Genomic DNA, 23,859 nt, shown 5'->3' on the forward strand with positions numbered 1-23,859 from the left:
TCCGTTTCTAAATAAAAAAAGACGACTATAATTCTTAACAACAGTATCATTAATAAAATTGTTAAGTTCAAGATTGTCTAACCTGATTGTCAGACACTGGTGGTTCAGCGAAAAACAATGATTGTCATCCTAGTGTATGGTTTCCCCTTAAATGGTCTTGTGTTGTTACTTTTTTCTCTAAGTTGTTTCATATTGTGAAATTTCGGGAGTTTATTTGAGTAACCTTGATTAGCTTCATCCACTCCTTTCCCCTAAACCCATCGTCCCCCAAATTTCTTGAACATTCAAGTGTTTTTCCTACATCTTTTGTAAGTTTCATCCCCTTGAAATGGGACCCAAGTAAAAAATCTTGCCTAGGGTTTGTGTTTCGACTTTCCCCCTTTCCTCTAACCAACTCTCCCATCAGGCTTGTAAAGTTATTTGGACACCGGGAAGGTTCCAAAGAACCAGATTGTTCATAGATGTCCATTTGTGGGCCTAACTGATACCCCTAATTGGCTATTTGTATTTGGGCCATATCGCTAATAAGCCCAATATCCCAGGACTCTTCCATCCCTTTTGGTTTTGTTACTTTTGTGTCCAGAAATAAAGTCCCGACATCAACGCCAAATCACCAGTAAAACATAAAATATATCATTTTCTTAATGTGTCTTAAGCTTAATACCAAAACCCAAAGGCAAAATATCACCCCAACTATCACTCACCATACATCTATAAAGGACAACGAACTCACAACGGGCCATGAACATGAATGGAACCTATTATACATATATCATCATATCTAACACTCCACCACTTATCATTTTCATCAATATACATCTCAACACATAAAACCACAACATGTTGATACCCACCTACTTATGTAGAGTTTATTATTATTAGTGTTAGAGAAAATGTCAACATAAACACATAATTGGCTACTTTCCATAAATGGGAAAATTTTCCACGCTATGCTTAAGTGAGATAACTCCAAAGAGCATAATTGGTTTTGTCTCTTCTTCACTTAAACATCATTTCCTCACTTGGGTGATCATCACTTAAGTATTCTCATAATGTTTGAGTGATATACTTTTATGTCTCCTACAACAAGTTTTAGAACATTAAATCACCATTTCACTAGTGCTTGAGCGATCTAGCTTCACTTAAGCTTTGTGATGTAGATGTATTTTCTCTAATATTCCAAAACTATTGCACCACTATCATGGTTCTCGCTTGGGTGATCACATAGGCACTTCAACATCAACCCTCTTAAAGGAGAATAACTTGATCTCTCCTCCTCCCCCCAAGCTAAAAGTATAAATTAAATTTATGTTTAAATAATTTAATTTATCTTCAGTTACGCAGTGGTCATATTAACTAAATTTAAAATTGTGATATTTAATTATTCTCTAGTTACACTTTTATTAAATTTATAATTATGTCCTTTAATTTATCTCTAGTCATGCACAAGTTGTCTTTATTAAGTTATTATTTTTTTCTTCTTATTTTATTTTATTTTTTTAATATTCTAAACATTGTCCTTTTATAATTTTAAGAAATACATACAAAATAATAATAAAAAAAGGTAAAAGTAAATATTTTTTATTTAATGAACTTGGATAAAAAGAAAGTTACTTATATGCTCTGTTATTATTTTTATACATTTTGTATCTATTTGGATGGTGTGTACAAATTATTTATCAAGACAAATATGACGTATCTTAATAGTCATCATGTTATGTGATACTTGAAATGTCAAAAAGTATGTAAGTTGAGAAAGAGTCACACATTTCATTGCAATAAGTTGAGATCATGTTAATGTATGAATGTTAGTATTTGACAATTCATAGTTTATTACACTGCATGATGTAAGACAAAGATCATGGTTAGGTTTAAAGAAGTATTTACCAAGTAAGTGAATATCTGGATAGTTCAAGATAGACTAAAATATTCATAGACCAAGCTTGGAACTATCCCATACCTATTCAACATTGTCAAGGTTAGATAGTGAGTATATATGTCTTTTGTGGGATGATAAAAGCTTGATATTATCAAGAAAAAACAATTATAATTGTATGCAAATATTTTTAATGAGAAATACTTAACAACCTAATCATTTCCTAAATAAATTTTGATGTTCATAATGGATCATCAAAAGTGAAATATGGATTCATGTGTTTGATAAAGTGAAAATGAGTATTATAGTTTCAGGTCAAATCTTATGCCTATATTATCTAATATTGAATGTTAAATTTATAGATTTTATGGTTTAATATGATCTAATAAACGTAAGAGTCAATTTTATGAATTTGATCACTCATGGAACACCTCTAATAAGATAAACCCTTATAGAAACCCGGTCACCTACCATAAACTCTATTGATATTTTTTGTCTGACTTAAATATGACTTGTGTTTGTTTAGATAAGTCCCATATAATCCTATAATCCGGTATTACTTAGACTTTCTTAGTAAATTTTTTTATCAAACAAAGTCACATCTGATGTCATCTTGATACTTTATTAATTTTTTTATTATTTATCAATTTAAAATATATTTTTAAATAAAACTCAATCTCACGAAATTATTTAAACAAACCTTAATTTAGTATAAATTGTATTTTGGATGATTTTGTAAGATACTAATGTCAATTTTTTGAAAAATAATCTAAAAATACATTTCCCATAATTTTAGTGAAAATTTAAATTACTCTACACCCATTATTATTTATAAAAAATAAAATTAACTTCACAGAAACCCAAGATATTAGTTAATTCCAGTAAATTTTAGTAATTTATTAGAAATATTTTTGTTAAACTATTTGCAAGTAGCATGCGGCAGAAAAGGGAAACACGCGACGAGGAGCGCGAGTGGGTGGAATCTGAGGGTGGGCCTGCACCTTGCGACAACCCTAGCAAGTGAGTGTGTCTTAGAGAAGGGAGAGCCACTCGACTTCCATCTTCATCTCACGACACGTGCCCAGACGATGTGGTGGACCACTCTTCTTTTTCGCAAAGTCGCGCACGTGGGGCACCCTGGGACCCACCTCACTTCTCCAATGAGTGCGTTTCAAAATCCCACCACGTGGCTTCATCTCAACCGTTCTTTTTCTTCGTAAAGCAAAACAAACAAGATAAGGAATATGTTAACCTGCACGTGCCTCTATTGCCCACTTTTCCCTCCAGCACTTTTGACCCTTCGATCCAACTTCTAACCTTCCCTCCTTTGCTTTATCTTTCGGTTCATTATATTGCCAACGCTCCATCAACCTCACCAACAATACTAATTTAGTGCATGCTATTATTGTACTCAACATCAAACTAATTCTATTAAATTATCTTAAATAAATTTACAAGATCTTTTTTTTATTTCTATTTAATTTAATTAATTAATTGATTAATTGTATTCTTCTTTATATCTTCCAACTTTTATCATTTTACAATGCAATATTATTACCATTTTTTAAATATAAAATTCATACTATATAAATCATATCAAATAATGAATTTAACGCACAAAAAGGAAGATAAGTATAACTATTTATTTATAATAATTTTATTAAGACGAAATTTTAATAACTTTTCATTATTCCTCGCTGGCTTAATACATAAAAAGTGTATACAAATTAATAAGGAAATTTAAAATGAAAAAAATAGTTAATCTTGGATTGTCCCATTTTCAATCTACACAAAATTATCACGCCAAGCTGACTCATTTCACGGTAATGAGTTGAAATATTCATTTAATCTTGTTTTTAAAGATTGACTGAATGAAAGAAAAACAAAAACAAAAAATATTCTCAAAGAAAATAATTTTAACATTATAAAATAAATTATTAAATAAAATTTAATTTAAAAATAAAAAATAATTAGTCATTAAATTAACTAAATTAGATACTATTTTAGAGATTAAAAATATTGTTGTTATCTAAATTCGTTTATATTATCAGTATCTAAATTCGTTTATATTATTAATAAATAGTTTCTAAATTAGTATATAATTAAATATCAATTAATTAGATTTTAAAGTTGATAACTAGAATCTTGGTAGTTAATTATATACCAATTTAGAAACTATTTATTAATAATATAAATTACTTTAGATATTAATAATTTTTTTAATCTCTAAAATAGTATCTAATATAGTTAATAAAGTGACTAATTATTTTTTACTAAAATTAGTCTTTATTTAATAATTTTCTAGTAGGATAAGGTGTTACACATGAAAAAATATTAAATAGGAATCAAATTTTAGAGATTGAAAAAATAATTAGTTGTTATGTTGATTAAATTGGATACTATTTCATACACTTAAACCATTATTGATATCTAAATTAATTTCTATTATTGATAAATGGTTTCAAAATCAATATATAATGAGTTACCAATTATTTTGTAGTCTAAAGTTGGTAGTCAAAACCTAGGTACCTAATTAGATATCAAATTAGAAACTATTTATCAATAATAAAACCTAATTTAGATATCATTAATTTATTTAGTCTTTAAAATAATATCTAATTTATTTAATAAAACAACTAATTATATTTTTATCTTTAAAATTAATTTTTATTTAATAATTTTCTCGTGTTAAACACACTATTTTTATACTAAAATAATATAGATATCTAAAAGATAATACAAGGTTTCTTTCTTTTAATTATTGAAAAAATGTTGACTTGATAGATAAAAAATTATGATTTATCATAAAAAATTAATGAGCAAAAATATCTAGAAGGAAATGATTTGATGAATTTAAATCCAATTCAAAAGTGATTATATGACAAATCAGACCTATTTGTCACTTCAGTTACAAAAATCAATGTAAAGATTACAAAGTTAGAAAAATGGATTAATGATATATGAATATATATTTAATTACATTAAAAATTAAAGTATTTTCTATCAAAATTTTAATTAAAAAAGTAAGTAAGATTATATAATATTCATAGTTTCAAAATAATATTTTAGAAGAATATTTAAGTATTTATTGTTGAGACGTGTTTTAGCAAATTTACATTGAAATTTTTGTTGTTGGGTGGTCAGCAAACGTAGTGAAAGCAGTAAAAATACCATATTAAAAGTGTAGACTCTGATTTTATATATATATATATATATATATATATATATATATATATATATATATATTAAAATTATACCATAAGAAAGGCGTGAGAAGGTTGACTCATAACAAAGATACAATTATTATTATGATCACTTTAGTTGGTTGGGTCTTACTTATTGTTGGCTAATAATTAGCTCATCCCATTAGTACGAAATAGAAATTTTATAATGAGATATTATGTCGTCTATTTTAAAACTAGGAAAATTTATATGGTATTATTATTTAGTTAAGGTTTATAAAATTGGTTTCTATTAAATAATATTTTAATAATAAATCTTGTAAGATATTGTCGTCGCAACACTTTAGTAGAATTTTATATATATATATATTAATATTTAAATTGAAACTAAAATTTATATTTTAGTTAATAAATTAAGTTTGAAATATAAAATTAATATTGAAGATATTTCAATTGGAAGGGACTCCAAATTAGACATGGAAATATACTTCAAATACGAATATAGTTTTATTGTTATTTTTTGTTGTGATTTAATATTGTTGATTGTTATATGTTGAATGATTTGGTGTTGGGTTTGGGTGTTCGAATCTCAACAATGTGTGCTTTGTCATATATATAATTGAGTGAATCTTAGTTTTTCTATTTGAGATTTAATATAAAGATTGAAGTCTACCTCCAATTTTAATTATTCAAATGTTTTCTTAAAAGGAGGTTGTAATAATAATCATTATATTGAAACTTGAATGGTCAGTTTGGACATTTTAGAAAGATTAAATATTATTTCATAGTTCATTAGTATGTATAATTAATAATATTATGTATATTTTATAAAATTTTGATTCATTGCATTTTGTATTAATCTTTTGGTCATATTTAGTTGTGGTTGACTTAATGTCACAACTTTCATTTAGTGGTATCTGAAGACCAATACAAAATGCTGCCAATTTTTTTGTGAAGTATAATAATGTGGATTAAAATTTATGTACTAATGAAGTATAAACAAGTGAATCTTCTTAAATGGGATAAGGTCACATATTTTTAAAAGAACGAGAGATATTGATGGATAAACCAAGTTTTTATGTTACGTAATAATGAATTGAAGTTGGATGAATACAAGTCGAATAATTGATGTGTATGAAAATGTCGTTGAAGATTTTCTATAATTTTCTCAACTAAATGGGGAAGATATTATTATCCCTATGTTAATTGTTTGAATAATAAACGACTACAAATTCAGTTCATACATGAACATCTTCTTTGTGACAATATCTTGAAGAGTTATACAATATGGGTTTGGCATGGTGAAGTTGTTGATCTTCCAATTATATCTCAATGCCAACAATCAAACATACATTGTGAAGATCATATGGAGGACATGATTTATAATATTAGACAAGATAGTTTTCAACAAGCACATGTCTATAATTCATTGAAAGATGATTCAAAAAAATATTTGCATCTCGATTGTACAAGTTTCACATGTTTGTCAACAATATTAAGATTAATTAATATCAAGGAAAGAAATAGGTATATTGGTAAAATCTTCAATGAATTGGTTGAGTTGTTGCATGAAATGCTTCCTGAAGGTAATTGTTGACCTGTCACTATGAGGCAAATAAGATATTATGTCTGATGAGTATTAAAATTAATTAATATTAAGGAAAGAAATAGGTGGACTGGTAAAAGCTTCATTGAATTGGTCGAGTTGTTGCATGAAATGCTTCCTGAAGGTACTTGTTGACCTGCCACTATGAGGTGAATAAGATATTACGTCTGATGAGTATGGAGTACCAAAAAATACATGCATGTCCCAATGATTGAATATTGTATGGAAAAAGGGTTTGAAGCATTGTATAAGTGTCCAAGATGCGGGGTATCATGATACCAAGTGAAATATGATATGATGATGGAAATAACATGAAAAAGGACCTTCCTGTAAAAGTATTATGGTATCTTTCAGTCCACTCGTGATTTAAATGTTTATTTGCTAATACTAACAATGCAGAAAACCTTACGTGACATGTAAATGGAAGAAAATATGATGGGTTGTTACCACATGTATTTGATTTAACATAATGGAAGAAAATTGATTGTTTGTATCCTAAGTTTGGGAGTGATCCAAGGAATCTTAGACTTAGTCTTGCAACTGATGGAATGAATGCTTACAGTAACTTAACTAGAAAACATAGTTTGTGACCCATTTTGGTGATCATTTATAATTTTTTGTATTTGTTGTGTATGAAGAGGAAATATATGATTTTGTCTATGATGATTTCAGGACCAGAAATCCTGAAAATAACATAGATGTTTATTTATGCTCGTTGATAGAAGACCTGAGGTTTTTATAAGATGAAGGAGTTTAGGTATTTGATGCATATTAAGAACATAGTTTACCATCAACTAAAACATAGGAGGAAGACATCTTACATTGGGTATCATAGGTTTTTGAAATGTAATCATCCTTATCGTAGGTGAAAATTGATTTTCAATAGATGCGAGAAGGACAAAATTACACCTCCACCCTTAATTAGTGAGTGTGTGTACAATTGGGTGTGCCAAGTCGAAGTAATTTTTGGGAAAACACAAAAGAAAAATATTTTTAAAAACATATGGAAAAATAAATCGATATTCTTTGAACTCCCGTATTGATCCAAGTTAAATGTTAGAAATTGCATAAATGTAATGTATATAGAAAAGAATGTTTATGATAACATAATTGACACATTGCTAAATATTAAAGGAAAGAAAAAGGATGAAATGCACGTAAAGATCTGGTTGAGATGAGTGTTCATTTCGAATTACAACCACAACCTTATGTTAAAAGAACATATTTGCCCCCAACATGTCATACTTTGTCAAAATTTTAAAAAGATAAGTTTTTGTGAGTGCCTACGGGTAGTGAAAGTACCACAACAATATTCTTCAAATATTAAGAGTCTTATATCAATGGAAAATTTGAAACCTCTAGGCTTAAAATCTCATGATTGTTATGTTCTCATGCAAGACCTTCTCCTAGTGGCTATTTGTGGCATTTTATAAAAAAAAATGTTAGACAAGTCATCACTCTTCTTTACATATTCTTCAATGCTATTTGTAGAAAAATAATTCATCCTAACAAGTTGGATGACTTAGAAAATGAAGTTGTCATTATCTTGTGTCAACTAGAGATGAATTTTCCTCCTTCATTTTTTGATATCATGGGTCCATTTAATAATTCATTTAGTAAGGGAAATTAGACTATGTAGTCCTGTGTTTTTATGATGGATATACTCGATTGAGCGATGCATACAGATATTGAAAGGGTGTATGATGAATCCATATCGTCCAGAAACATTTATTGTTGAGAAGTACATTATCGAGGAAGAAATTGAGTTTTGTACAATGTATATGTCAAAAGTAAAAATTGTAAGTGTTCCAAAGTCTCAACATAAAGAAATGAATGAAGGTAAAGGAACACAAGGTGTAAAGGGTGGTTCAAAAAGAACATGAAGTTCTCCAAGGACATTTGCATATATTGAACAATATTGATGATGTTCTTCCTTACATAGATGCACACAAAATATTGTTGACGTCAATGACCTTGTGCAAATGAAAAATAGTTGTTGGCTGAGCATAATAAGCCTTTTTGAAATGGTTTAAAGATAAAATTGGTCAAGAAATGGTTAGCACAATAACCTAACTTTGATGTCATAATAAGGATTGAATATAATATTAATATGTTGTCTTTTTATACAAAGACTAAATATGACAAAAGTATTATGTAAAATAACGGTGTTACCCTTGAGGTAGAGTCTATGCACTTTACTAGTTCAAAAGATAACAATCATGTGATGGCTATTGTAAGTTACTTTAGAGTCATTGAAGAAATTTGGGAGGTTGATTACGTCAAATTTGGAGTGTCTATATTTAAATGTAAATGGGTTGATTGTATATAAAGAGTGTATGCTAATGACTTGGGTTTTACTTTGCTTACAAAAGTACCTTATAAAGAAGATCTTTTCATCATGACTTACAAAGAAAAATAAGTATTTTATGTGAAAGATCCTTCTAATGAAAAGTAGTTAATTGTCTTCCAAGGAAGAGTTGAACATGATGTTGATCACCATGATGAATCAATAGCCCAATTTATAAGTAATCATTCATTCTCAAGACAAATACCTCCTTTAAATGGGGTAAATGATATCAATGAATTGCATGCTACACATAATAATGAAGGAACATGGGAAAACATTCCACACTTCCACAATAGTAATAAGTTATGTTCATTTTTTAGTTTTTCATTTTAATACTAACATTGGTTTTATTTAATTTAAATATCGTGCTTAAAGGTATTTTTCTTTTTTACAAGTCACATGGTTGAGTCATCAAAGAAGACCAGAGAACCTACACGACTACGACATCTTGCAATTAGACATTTAGGTAATGCTAGAGTTTCAATCGATATAGACATTCAGACTAGCATGACATTATACCCTATTCATGCTCAATTTGTTAATTATTTGGGTATCCTATCTCGATCAAAGATGTCTAATTTCGTACCTGACTGAGATCATGTAACAGAATAAAAAAATTTTATTCGGCAGAATATTTGTGTAAATTATTTATTTTAAGGTTATGTAATTTTAGTATTGAAAATGTTGAGTGTTTAATGAAGTGTAATGCACTCAATTTATTTTATTTTTTAGATAAATTTGAGTTTGAGAGTTCCAATTTCATTCAGAACAAGATACTATCATCAATAACTACAAAATAAAGGCAATTCAAGACGAATTTGACAAGTTTTTACATCAAAGAAAAATACAAGAACAAGTCCCCTTGTGAGAAATATGATATAAATGAAGAGACATATAAAAAATTTGTCCAGATGTGATAGGATCTATCATGCCAGATTGTTTCTAGTTTACACCACAACTTTATTGAATCATATAATGAAAATTTACAAATTATCTATATTATTTATTTGCAAGAAAAGAGTAAGAAAACTCAAGACATCCAACAGAAAAATGTTACCCCTCATAGATTGTCTCATGGAGGATATGATTTGTAGGAAATTAAATTAATGGAAGAGAAGTTAAAGAGATTGAAATAAAAATCTTATGTTGAAAAAGTTATTTGTCCTCCATCCCCTCTTAATTGACATGAGAAATGAAAGTTGTTTAGAACTAAAATAGAGGAGAAATGACACTTGAGAAAGCAATAGAGATTGTTCAGCGTATTGTAAATTCATAATAATTTGAAAATATTGTCTTAATTTTTTAGTTATATATTTCATGTGTATTATGATTAAAAATTTGTATTATTGTTTAGTGGATGCCACAAAGCTCATAGGAAAATTTTGTTTCCTAAGATTGAAATGACATATTCATAGTCGCTATTGGCACTGAATATCACCATCGTCGTATGTGTATTAGTGTGGGTGTGCAACAATACTTTGGATTAACTCTTGCACCAACTCTTCTACATGATTTATGGCTTAGGAGATAATGGAATAACTAGTTACATAATTTATATAGAGACTAACACCACAATTAACTAAACATGATGTTTTTGAAATTATTCAGGGTAATCAAATGGTTAACATTGCAATCATTCAACTACGAATGATGTGAGTGTTGATTTTGGCTTAATCCCAAGTCCCACATCGGTGGGTTCATTGTTTGGGAAGGAGGTTTGAGGGTTATAAATTAAACTCTCCTCCTTCACTGTTATATATCCCAATTTGTAATATCTTCTCCCATAATAATAAAAGTGGGCTATTTTTGTTGTGCTCGGAGATTAGGCTAAATTGGCCGAACTCCGTTAACAATTTTCTGGTGTGTTTTTCCTCTTTATCTCTTTTATTATTCCGCTCTGTTTATTCAATATTGTTTGTCGAGTAGCTCTGTTAGGGTTCTGTTTTAGTGGGAAAATTACCCGTTTTTCCCAACAAGTGGTATCAAGAGCTGAAGGTTCGCCCTTGGGTTGTTTGAAATTATTTGTAATATTGAATATTATATTTTGAGTTTGTAATGGAAAATCAAGAAGAAGAAGCGAAGGAGGTATCCAGAGTGTCGGGCTCCTCGTCATCATGGTCGAGGCTCCCGATGTCCACTTTGAAATTGACGGTGGAAATATTTGATGGCACTGGACATTTTGGCATGTGGCAAGGAGAGGTCTTGGACTCTCTTTTTCAGCAGGGTCTTGATATTGCTATTGAAGGAGAGAAACCAAAAGAGGTAGAGGAGAAAGACTGTCCAAAACTGCAGAAGAAAGGGAAGGCTCTGCAAGATGCAAATTTTGCAGAATGCAAAAGTGATGTGGAATCAAATATCTCTTTAATTGTCTCGCTTTCAGCATCATCGTATCCAGATGAATGGATATTGGATTCAGGTTGTACCTATCATATGTGTCCCATTCGGGAATGGTTCTTTGAATTTCAAGAACTTGATGGCGGGGTTGTTTACATGGGTAATGATAATCCATGTAAGACAGCTGGGATAGGTTCAATCAAGTTGCGGAATCATGATGGATCCACCAGAATTTTGCAGGATGTACGGTACGTGCCAAAGTTGAAGAAGAATCTCATCTCATTGGGGGCTTTAGAATCTAAAGGCCTAGTTGTGACGATGCGAGATGGAATTCTTAAAGCAACTTCAGGAGCACTGGTGATGTTGAAAGGCGTGAGGAAGAACAATTTGTATTACTATCAAGGTAGTGGGGACAGTAGCGACAACAACTTCTAGCTCTAAGAAGGATGCTGAGGCAACGAAGTTGTGGCATATGAGGTTGGGACATGCTGGAGAGAAATCCTTGCAAATTCTTACCAAGCAGGGACTGTTGAAAGGTACGAAGGCTTGCAAACTTGAATTTTGTGAGCATTGTGTTCTGGGAAAACAACGAAGAGTGAAGTTTGGCACTGCAATTCACAATATCAAGGGTATTCTGGATTATGTGCATTTAGATGTGTGGGGACCTGCCAAGACTCCGTCAATCGGAGGTAGGCATTATTTTGTCACTTTTGTGGATGATTTTTCCAGGAGAGTTTGGGTGTTTACTATGAAGAACAAAAATGATGTGCTTGAAATTTTCCTTAAGTTGAAAGCTCAAGTTGAAAACCAGACAGGAAGGAAGATTAAGGTTCTCCGAACAGACAATGGAGGAGAATACAAGAGTGATCCGTTCCTGAAGGTATGCCAAGATTGTGGCATAGTTCGACACTTCATTGTTAGAAAAACACCACAGCAGAATGGGGTGTCAGAGCGTATGAACAAGACACTTGTGGAGAAAGTTCGTTGTATGCTATCTAATGCTGAGTTAGGCAGAGAGTTTTGGGCTAAGGCTGTGACATACGCTCAACATCTCGTCAATCATTTGCCATCGTCTACTATAGATGGAAAAACCCCATTAGAGGTATGGTCTGGAAAACCTGCAACTGATTATGATTATTTGCATGTTTTTGGTTCTATTGCATATTATCATGTGACTGAATCAAAGTTGGATCCACGGGCAAAGAAGGCTCTTTTCATGGGCTTTAGTCCTAGAGTGAAGGGATACCGTTTGTGGTGTCTAGAGGCAAAGAAGACAATTATCAACAGGGATGTTACCTTTGATGAATCTTCCATGTTAAAGAAGGTAAATCCAGAAGAAGCTGATAGTACTCCGCAACAGGTGGAGTGTGCCCGGAAGCAGGTGAAGTTTGAGCAGACAGTGGTGATCCCACCACGAAATATCACAAGTGACTTTCCTTTGGCAGAAGAAGAGTCAGATGAGGAAGAAGTTCCTACCCAAGAATCTCAACAACAATCAGCGCCAATTGCAGTTAGAAGACAGAGACGAGATATTCAGAAGCCTGCTCGTTTCATGGATATGGTTGCCTATGCACTTCCAGTTGTTAATGACATTCCATCCACTTACCCAGAAGCCATTCTGAGTTCAGAGAGTGGTAATTGGGCAGGTGCGATGGAAGAGGAAATGCAGTCTTTGAAGAAGAACAAGACGTGGAAGCTGGCACAATTACCAAAAGGTAAGAAGGCAATTGGGTGCAAATGAGTATTTGCAAAGAAAGAAGGATTTCCTAATAAAGAAGATGTTCGCTACAAGGAAAGGTTGGTTGCTAAAGGCTTTGCTCAGAGGGAGGGAATTGATTATAATGAGGTATTTTCTCTAGTTGTTAAACATTCCTCCATTCGAATTTTGTTGGCCTTGGTAGCACAATTGAATTTGAAGCTTGCTCAACTTGATGTAAAGACCACGTTCGCGTTCCTACACGGTGATTTGAAGGAGGAAATCTATATGACTCAACCAGAAGGATACAAGGTTGATGGTAAAGAAGATTGAGTTTGTAAACTTAGTAAATCGTTGTACGGACTGAAACAATCTCCGAGACAGTGGTACAAACGATTTGATAAGTTCATGAAGGATCAGAAGTACAAGAGAAGCAAATATGATCACTGTGTGTATTTGCGCAGACTTGAAGATGGTTCCTACTTTTACTTACTCTTATATGTTGAAGATATGCTGATTGCAGCAAAGAGCCAAGTTGAGATTGACAGGTTAAAGGCTCAGTTGAGTAAAGAGTTTGAGATGAAGGATTTCGGGGAAGCCAAGAAGATTCTCGGCATGGAGATAAACAGGGACAGGGAGAGGGGAAAACTTTAGCTGTCACAGAAGCAGTATTTGCAGAAGGTACTACAACGTTTTGGTATACACGAAGATACAAAACCTGTAAGTACCCTACTTGCTCCTCATTTGAAATTGAGTAGTCGTTTATCTCCGACGACTGATGAAGAACGAGAATACATGGCAAAAGTTCCATATGCAAATGCAGTTGGAAGCTTGATGTATGCAATGATGTGTACGAGACCAGATATTTCACAGGCTGTGAGTGTTGTTAGCAGGTACATGCATGATCCGGGCAAGGGTCATTGGCAAGCTGTGAGATGGATTCTACGGTACCTCCAAAATACCTTAGATGTTGGATTGGCATTTGAGCAAGATGAATCACTTGGTCAATGCATAGTTGGATATTGTGATTCTGATTATGCAGGTGATTTGGATAAGCGACGGTCTACAACTGGCTATTTGTTCACTTTAGCAAAAGCGCCAGTTAGTTGGAAGTCTACCTTGCAGTCTACAGTGGCTTTGTCTACGACAGAGGCAGAGTATATGGCGATTACAGAGGCTATGAAGGAAGCAATTTGGCTTCATGGGTTGCTTAAAGACTTGGGAGTTGGTCAGAAACAACTTGAGTTATATTCTGACAGTCAGAGTGCTATTCATTTAGCAAAGAATCAAGTCTTTCATGCACGGACGAAGCACATTGATGTTCGCTATCACTTTGTGCGTGAGATTCTCGAAGAAGAGGAGATTGTTCTCCAGAAGATTCACACTACGGAGAATTCTGCAGATATGCTCACCAAGGTGGTTACAAGGGCCAAGTTTGAATATTGTTTAAACTTGGTTAATATCTTGCACATTTGAAGTTGGCGCCCGGAGGCGCAAATTCGAAACACTACAAAAGTTTGTTTTTGTTATGTTTTGAGAAGATTTGTTTTAGGTGGGACTTGAAATTAAGCCAAGGTGGAGATTTGTTGATTTTGGCTTAATCCCAAGTCCCACATCGGTGGATTCATTGTTTGGGAAGGAGGTTTGAGGGTTATAAATTAAACTCTCCTCCTTCACTGTTATATATCCCAATTTGTAATATCTTCTCCCATAATAATAAAAGTGAGTTGTTTTTGCTGTGCTCGGAGATTAGGCTAAATTGGCCGAACTCCGTTAACAATTTTCTGGTGTGTTTTTCCTCTTTATCTCTTTTATTATTCCGCTCTGTTTATTCAATATTATTTGTCGGGTAACTTTGTTAGGGTTCTGTTTTAGTGGGAAAATTACCCGTTTTTCCCAACAGTGAGTACACTTTAAATCTATATATTATTTATTGAACTTATGTTTCATGATATCAACCATTGTCATTGATATTATAATGTAAGTATATAAATCAATTAATTATTAATATGGGGAATGTTAAAATTTATGGTTTCGTTGAGCCTCAATATTTCTAAAAGTTTAACAATCTCAAAAGAAGATTTACATGACGTCTTTTATTAATGTGTAACTAAAGCTCACTACATTTACATGTTATATAATTAAAGTAACACCACTAATTAATTAATTAATTTTAGGTCTCATTAACAGTTGACGCTTATTTGTCCCACCGACAATACTGTTGTGTGATTTTGTTCATTACGTAGAAAACCAAGTGTAGACTTGAAACCTGTAGTGTATGTTCTGATTACAAAATTGTATGTTATTATAGTTTATATAATGTATTGTAAATTACTAATGACCTTTTTTAGTGTCATTTACGTCTACAATGTCCTAGACAGTATATTCACTTCATTGTCACATAATCTACGTCGGGTTTATCCTAAGATATTTAGTTCTTAATTGAAACTATTAATTTTTTTTATCTTTTAAATAAATTAACTTCATTGTATTTCATATATTAGGGCAGTAGGCAACAAATAAATTTTGAATGTGACTATTATGTCATGTATTGGATATGGACTATAGTCCATGTCAACATTAATTTTTTTATTCTTCAGAGCACGTATTAAAACACTTTAATATTATGAGAAAACCAATTAGAGATTTTTCATATATGCTATTATAAAGATTAACATTTATTTCATATTTCATGCATATGTCAAGTAATTGGGGAATAGACATAATTATAGAAATTAAGCATGAATCGACAAAATACATCTTACAAATTAAAAATTAGTACACACTAATATACATTGTATTCAGAATTATGTGTGGTTGTTAGACATTAGTTTACTTTTCATAAACTTTTCATTTATGGTTAGTTAAGTTTTAATTTTTACATTTAAGCATTTATAAGCTTAACTTTATTTTTGAATTTTTTTATTATGCATAAGTTTTGATAAGTACATAAATTTATTTATTTGGTAATCTAATATGTTTGTGGTCGGACAATTACAGGTTGGGGAAATCAATAAATATAAGACATTTAAAAAAATGAGATATATTATATTCATTAATACAAAAATGGAGGTAATTTGCATCCCTCAACATGACTTTTTTTTTTTTTTTCATAAGCAAGGGATATTCATCAATTCTTGCACTAATCATGTAATATGTTCCATTTTTTTTTTCTTTTTTTTTCCTTTCTAATACATTTCTTTCTAAAGTGATTTGTATTTAAAATGGATATAATATTTGTAGCTAATATATGAATTGTTAGTCAATGTACAATGTATATGACTTTTTTATAACATCGAATACTAAATCAATGTAATAACAAGTAAACAACCGTGTAAAATATATTTTTTTAGAGTGCTTATGTATGTTATATATTTAAGATGGTTGGTTAACTTAAATAAATAACTTTTTTTTCAGAAAATTAAGTTATATTTTATAATCCTAATTATAGAATGAAATGTATGTGTTTCATTAATCTATTTTAAAAAAATATTTTTTCTCTTAATTTATTGAAAATTCTTTTTGAAGAAAAACATTCTACTAAAACAATCAAATCTAAATACGCACAAAGTATAAGTATAAGTAATCGATTGACTCAATCTAAATCTCATTTTAAATTAAACATTTTGGTCTCTCGTCAATTTTTTTATTAAGAAAAATATTTTTGTTTAGCTTATAAGATACTATACAAAATAATACTGGGTTGTGACCTATGCGTCGTAATTTATAGGAATAGAAGAATAAATGGTCAAATTCTTAATTACGATATTCTGTCTCATTTTTAATTAAACATTATACTTAACCAATAAGTTTGACATTTCTATATCTTTAATATTTTGACAGTTTATTCTTCTATTTTTACATCTTATATCATCATATTATTAACACATTAATATTTATATTATCCACATTAACGATATATCAATTCATTCATTATTCACTATAAAAAAAAAATTATTTTTAACAGAAATTATATTTGGGGTTACCAATAGTTTTAAACACGTTAAGTGCGTTACACGCGATTTGCTTTTCCTCTGAAAAATTCAGTGTCGCTAACTGATTACTGACGTTACCGGCGGTTTGATAACCCCCTCTATTCCCAGCGGTTTGAAAACTCTCGCTATTCCCGACAGTTTGAAAACCTCCGTTATTCCCGACAGAAAGAGAACAGTGTGACAACTTACGAAAAACAGTCTCCCTATACTCCATTACACAAAACAGTCTCCCTCTAGAAGAGAAATAAGAACTGAAATAACTTACCGAACATGAATGCAATGCCCACATTTATACCCTTAAAAACAAAATGCATACATTTTAAAAAAATATCCAGAACAATTATAAGAAAAACAAAGCTCGGGGACGAAGAACACATTATCGAACCAAAAAACTAAAAACATTACAATGAGAGAAGAGCGATACCTGAGACTAATTAGAGACACTGTTCCAAGAGTTGTATTCGATCCTTGAGCAGAAGCCCGAGGCACGAACGTGCAAAACGCACCGAAACTTTGGAAATGAGAAATGGAGAAGATGAACCAAATTTGAAAAATCAAATAGAGAAAAACGAAAAATGAATACCAAATATAACAAAAGCAGAGTGAGAAATGAAGCTTCAATTCAGAGGGAAGAACGAAGAAGTTGAAGATGATTTTCTAGGACTAAAACATAGTGAGAAATGAAACTTCAGAGGGAAGAACAAAGAGGTTGAAGATGATTTTCTAGAGTTGAGAAATGTGTAAAAATGTGAGAGAGCTGAACTTTCGAAGACTGATTCACCTGTTTGCTAACCTACTTGTCGGCTACCCGCACTTTGTAACCAAAATAGGGCTCTGGAGTTCATACCACCCGGTGGTTCATCAGAAGTCAGGAAGGCAGCGCCTAAACTAGTCGGACTTGCTTGAATCAATATGCTTATCAGACTTCTCTGCTTAGTCAATTGGTTTTGTTGCAGGCTCTTCCCCCGACCTAGTAGTGGAGCTTGACCCTTACCCTACGCTGATTGAGATCTTTCCTTATGTAGTATAGGTCAATTTTACTCTTGAGAGAATACCTGATTCATCTGAACTTCAACCAGAAAGATGAGAAGTGTGCCACGAATAAAACACGGAAAATTGAAAAATAAGATTTTTTTTTAATTATTTTAGTAAAACTATACGGACTTATCAAAAGTTTAAAAAATCCGATGTACTAGTGAATGTTTTTATAACCTCTTCTAAAAAAATCTCTCCTAAAACTATTTTTTTTAGTGATTCTTATATAATAACACTAAATTATAATCTACATTTAAACTTAGTTACTAATTTTAAAGACTGATTTAATAATTAGTTCAAAATTTTATTAAATTTCATTATAATATAATTTGAAGATTAATCCTTAATTTTTGAAATAATTTTTAACTTAGAACTTTTGAAATAATTTTAATATAAGAAATACTAATGATTTTCTAACAGTGCAACCTATGAGATGAGATGAGAAAAATAATTGAAACAAATATAAAAGCTGTCTCTATAATTTAATAAAAAAAATCATAAAAAAATATAATGGTCTTTGTAATCAAATTTAGTTTCTAAGAGTTGATGATATATAAAAAAGATATTAACACTCTACAACATAACGATTACCTTCATAAAAATGAACAAATTTAATATAATTTAAAAAATATTTGTTTTACACTTTAAATCAAACAAAGTTATATAAAATATTAAATTATTCTTCACGTAAATAATTTTTTAAAATATTTATAAAAGTATTTATTTGGATGATTGATTTTGTTTCTATGTATTTACATTCATAGTTAAAAATCAAAAATTTTGACCAAAATATTTTGATTATTTATTTTCTTCAATAGTATATTGTATTAAATATTTATCCAAATAGCATACTGTCAAACAATTAACCAAATAAAATTGCTTACTTCAGCAGTTCATAGTTTTGTTTCTATTTTGAACTTGATTTTATATTTTATTTAAAAAATGAAGAAAAGATAATTCGTAATTTTAAGATTTTAGGTATAATTATTTAAAAACTTGGTTTGGAAAATAATTTCTTAAAAACTATTTTTGAAAAATAATTATATAAATTATAATAATTTAGAAAAATAATTATTTACAAAAACACACACACATACATATATATATATATATATATATATATATATATATTAAGCCATAATTACTTTAAAAAATATGTAAATAAGAAAATTTGTTTACAAAATTAACATTTATAAATTTTGAAAGAATTTATTTTTTAAATTTGGGTTTAAAATTTTTATAAAAAATGAAAGTATTTTTTAAAAAATAGTTGAAATGTTTTATATAATTTAAATTATTTATTTTTTCATAATAAATATAATAATTAAAATATTTAATAATGTAATAACTGTTTTTGTAAATAATTCAAAGAAAAAATAATTTATTAATTTTATGCATTAATGTAAGCAAATTTTAAAATTGTATAAATAAAAAAATTGAAAACTAATTTAGAATATTTTTTAATATAGGATTTTTTTTTAAATTTTTTTACATTTATATCTACTTAATCGGTATTTTATTTATAAATAAGTAGCTATTATATTATATATATTTTAATTCAATAAAAAACTAAACTATCAGTTATCTAAATATTTACTTTTCTAACAATTTTTTTTTTCACATTTTTAATTTTTCAAATAATTAGTTCTTAAAATAATTACTTTTTTAGATAATTATTTTTTAAATTATAATAATTTTTAATAATAATTTATTAATATAATTGTTTTTCTAAATTATTATTTTAATATATTTATTTTTCTAAAATATTATTCCTGAATATAAGTAATTTTCTAAACTTGTATTTTTTTTAAATATATATGTTTTGTAACGGTCGGTAATGGACAAGTTAGTCATTTAGTCTCGGTGACGGGTCGTCCATGTCAAAGCACACTTCAAGACAATTAATAAATGACAACAACGACAGTAATTTGAGTACTTTGTGAGTCATAATCACGTTCCAGATTATGTGCGAAATATCTTCGAGAAATTAGGTAAATAGTTAGTAACTTAAATCTTCAGATATACTAACATACCTGTGTACCAATATATCCCTATAAATTAAAGATCATGATACACATCATTGAACAACCGATATTCAGCCCATCACAATAAAGATCCATGACCAACACTATAAACAAACTTTTCCCATATGTAAAGTACACTTTAATCAATTTACAATACCACTCTTTACACATAGTGCTTACTTGATCTTCAGATTACCTTTTCAGGTCAACCCCGACCGAGCACCAACAATTGAGGAAAAAGACTTGAAGGAAGAAACAAGGAGATCACCGACACATTAGCAATTGTACAACCAGTTCCAGGTACTATATAGACTCACTTTACCTATACAAGTACATGTTTCTAAAATTATTTTCATTTTTTTTAGATAATACTTTTTATTTTAAATTTTTCTTTCCTTAATATTTAAATAAATAAAAAATAAAAATTAAACCGAACTTTGAAATATAAACCGTACTATTTAAGTAATTATTTGACTCATTTGTTGCTAAATATTTGATAGAGCATACCATTTTGGTCGAAATATTTATAAAAGTATTTCTTTGAATCTCACAATAAATAATTTTATTTTTAAGTATTTCCATTGAAAATCAATGCTACATAGCTGTTTTTTTTTTAAAATATGTTTGTTCACATGTTTAAATAATTTGAAGTTTTAATTAGTTTAATGAGCATTCTTATATTGAAATGTTTGATTATGAAGAAAATTCAAGACTCAATATAATATTTAATAATTTTTAAATTATCTTAAATAAAAATTTAATTATTAAGTAAGTCTAAGATTTAATATAATAGCAAATAATTTTTAAGATTACTATATAAATGAAATTTTTAATTGTTAAACAAGTTTGACTCTTGACACATAACAATCAATCATTTTCAAAATTACTATATGAAAAAAATATATAATTATTAAGAAAGTTCAATACTCATCCTAATAATAATTAATTTTCCAATATTTTAAGAATAAAAATTTCAATTATTAAATAAGTATAATACTTAACATAATAATAAATAATTTTTAAGTTTATGTAATAGTTAATATTTTTTACTTTTGAATTTTTACTATTTTTATGTATTTTAATGGAGTTTTATGCATTTTTTTTATATTTCACATTGATTATCCTATAAAAAGATGCAAGAGACTATAATTGATATAATTATAAATCTTACCAAGAGTGAAAATAGTATATATATATATATATATATGAATATTTTAGATTATTGTGTGAATTTTGTTTAAAAAAAATCAATAAAATTTTATTTTATTATATATGAAATATTTTTTAAATTTTTATATTCATATAAACATTTTAAATAATTTTTTTTTCAAGTGAATTGAGGTAGTGTAAAAGATATTCAAAATAATACTAAGTGTATATTGAATTTTAATATATATTTAAATAAAAGCACTAAGTGTAAAAAAGTGTACCTGATCTACATATAATTAAATCTATTTAATACATAAAAATAATGTAAAATTCATAATTATATTAAAGAGTCAATACAAAATTCAATTGAAAAAAATTATAAAGCACTACCAAACATGTAGATCAAATAAAATTTAATAAAAAAAAATGCATGGTATTAAAAGAAATCAAGCTAAAAATGGAGTATAAAACTTAAATATATTATCTTCAACGTAAAATACAATGAATCTTCTTACCAACTCTCACTCATGCTCAAATAATGAAACTAATCTCTCAAACGTTGCGGTTGTAGAAGAATAAAATTCTTGCGCCTAGAAGGGATGTATGAGGGTGTGGGAGTGTAGTTGAGGTTATTTTAAAAGGTAAAGTTATGCTTCATTTTAGAGTCATTTAAATTTTTTAAAAAGGTTAAAACCGACTTTTCATAGTTAATATAGAGGTGGAGGAAGAATGTATGGCGGTGGAGAAAGAATTTGCCAACGAGAATCCTATGAAAGGGTTTAATTTAATTCATTCATTTCTAATAAAAAATAAAAATAAATAAATGAAAGAGTAAAACTAAAAATTAATGGAAGGAGTGAAATGAGACACGTACCATACACTAACAAAGTAATCAAAATGAGTGTTTTCCCTCACACATGATTACATATTAATTGCAACAATTCCATGTCTAAAATAAACTTTTGTATCTTTTTTATTAGTAGAAGAATATGTATTATTATATACATTGATATTTTTTTTATTAGTAGAAGTAAATCTATTATAATATATGTTGAAAATCCCACATTGACAGTAGATTAAGACATTTTATAGTATATAAGTAGGTGCAAACCTCACCTTATAAGCTGATTTTATGAGGTTGAGTTAGACTTGAAGTCCATTTCTTATATGGTATCAAAGCCATTTCGAGCATATCCTAGCGAGAGTTTGTTAGGCTTATTAGGCCACCTGCTATCAGACCATCATCAAACCACACATAATATATAGTCCCCCACACGAGTTGGTAGCCTCGACGTGAGGGGAGTGTGTTGAAGATCCCATATCGACTAGAGATTAAGACATTTCATAGTATATAATTGGGTGCAAACCTTGTTGAACAAGGTGCTTTGATGTCTCCAAATCCAAGTGGAATGCATGAAGATCTTTGTTGCTGGTTGTGTGTGTGTAGAGTAGTTGAATTTGTTAATCCACTCTAATTGATGATCCAAGGTTGTTTGATTTTAATCCTTTTGAAAAAGATGTGTTTTTAAAGGAAAGTGAAAAATCAACATGTTGAAATTTCGATTCAACCGCTTGTTTTACACTTAGTGTATTTTGAAAAGGATTTGAAAAAACTTGACTTTGGTTGACTTTGCCGTCAAACCAATTCAATCGATTGTTTCATGTTTTCAATCGATTGTTTTTCTGAAAACCTTAACAAAATTTTGTTTAGTGGCTTTAATCTGTTTTAACTTATTTAAAACTGTTTTGGTCTTGCATTAAATGCTTTGACCAACTGATTGGAGTTTAAATAAGTTGTTTTACACTCCTGGTCTTAAAACTAATTCAAGAGAAATCATTTAAATCAGGTTTCCAAGATTGCTAAAAGCTTTGGATATTTTCTAAGAGTGGAATAGGATTGTGTTGTATTCATTTTGCTTTAATATGTGATTGTACCCAGGTGTACTCATTTCTTTCTCCCTTGAATACTGTATTTTTGTGAGAATTGTCGTTGTGCAAATTTAGAGGTTGTTCTGAAATTTGTGGTGTATTTGCCAAAGGTGGAGTGTTCTTGAAGGGTTCAATATCACCACTTTGATGTGTTGTGTGTGTAATTAAGATTTTTGATGACTTAGTGAATTCTCAATGGTTGTTGAGGACTGGATGTAACTCTTGGTAAAGAGTGAACCAATATAAAACTCTTTGTGTTAATTTCTCTATCCTTCTCTCTTTTAAATCTGTTTTTGCTTTGTTTTTTAATATGGCTGGTATAAACAACTGATTTGTTTAGCAAAAACAACTGGTTGATTTTCTGCAATTATATTAAAAACAGTTTTGAAATTATTTGAACTGATTTGTAATTGATTAATTCCTTATTTTCTTTCAATCTACCTTCAATATTTGTGAAAATCTTTCATGAACAATTCACCCCTCTTGTTTAAGGCCTACATTTCTAACAAACCTCACCTTATAGGTCAGTTTTATGACGTTGAGTTAGACTTAAAGTCCACTTCTTAATAATATACATGAGATAATAGGTAGGGTATTAATAAGTTTTTAAGCACTCATACATGATTTTTTTATCCACTATAAATAAGTTATTAATTGAAGCATTTAAGGGATGCTTCAACCTTTAT

The sequence above is a fragment of the Phaseolus vulgaris genome, chromosome 11 (genome assembly GCF_000499845.2).
Source record: "Phaseolus vulgaris cultivar G19833 chromosome 11, P. vulgaris v2.0, whole genome shotgun sequence".
Classification (NCBI taxonomy): Eukaryota; Viridiplantae; Streptophyta; class Magnoliopsida; order Fabales; family Fabaceae; genus Phaseolus; species Phaseolus vulgaris.